Raw genomic sequence first — 708 nt, forward strand, 5'->3', positions numbered from 1 at the left:
AAGGGGGGGGGTGATTTTTTTTATATTTTGGCCTCGTGTATTTGACGTATTTATTTTGAATACATTTTATTTGTTATTGTGTTAGATTTCTATTGTTCAGTTTTTTTTTTTTTTTCAGTTCATTTTTTCTGTCTACTTTTAATTGTATTTTTTCAGTTTATCTTTAATTCTATTTTTTTTAGTAGGTTTATTTTTAATTCTAGTTTTTGGTTTATTTTGAATTCCCTTTTTTTGTTTATTTGTTTTTAAGTTGATCTCGAATTCTTTATTTTTTGCATTTGTTTGTTTGTTGTGCACGTTGGGCCAGTGAGAATAGGTTATGTTATATATCTTTTATTATTAATCTTTATTACAGTCTCTTTGCTTATCTACTTATTTTTATTTACATATTTGTCTGTTACTCGTTGATTTTTTTTCCTCTTGAGCAAGAAACATGCATTTCTTTACGCACTTTTTATTTTATTGAAATTGCTTTTATTAAAATCATTATTTGAGGAACAAACGAGAAAATACAAACAAATACATATCTGCTATTTTTTCTGTTTTTGACCTATTTTCTTTTTTATTGTTTTTATTTTTTATCGGTTTTATTCAGTTTTTTTTTTCTTTTTTTTTGGGGGGGGGCTTTTTTCTTTTCGTTTTTTCTTTAACTTTTTTATTTGTTTTCATATTTTCATGTTTTCTTTTTTTCTTTTCCTCTTCTTTTCT

The 708-nt window shown here is 24.2% G+C and overlaps 1 protein-coding gene across 1 annotated transcript in view; it reads left to right on the forward strand.

Moving 5' to 3' along the window:
* The window catches only part of LOC119591165 (small G protein signaling modulator 1-like), a gene marked incomplete at its 3' end in the record, with an annotated part of 183,708 nt that overhangs the window by 164,527 nt on the left and 18,473 nt on the right, over nt 1-708 (forward strand).

This window comes from Penaeus monodon, chromosome 28 (genome assembly GCF_015228065.2).
Source record: "Penaeus monodon isolate SGIC_2016 chromosome 28, NSTDA_Pmon_1, whole genome shotgun sequence".
Lineage (NCBI taxonomy): Eukaryota > Metazoa > Arthropoda > Malacostraca > Decapoda > Penaeidae > Penaeus > Penaeus monodon.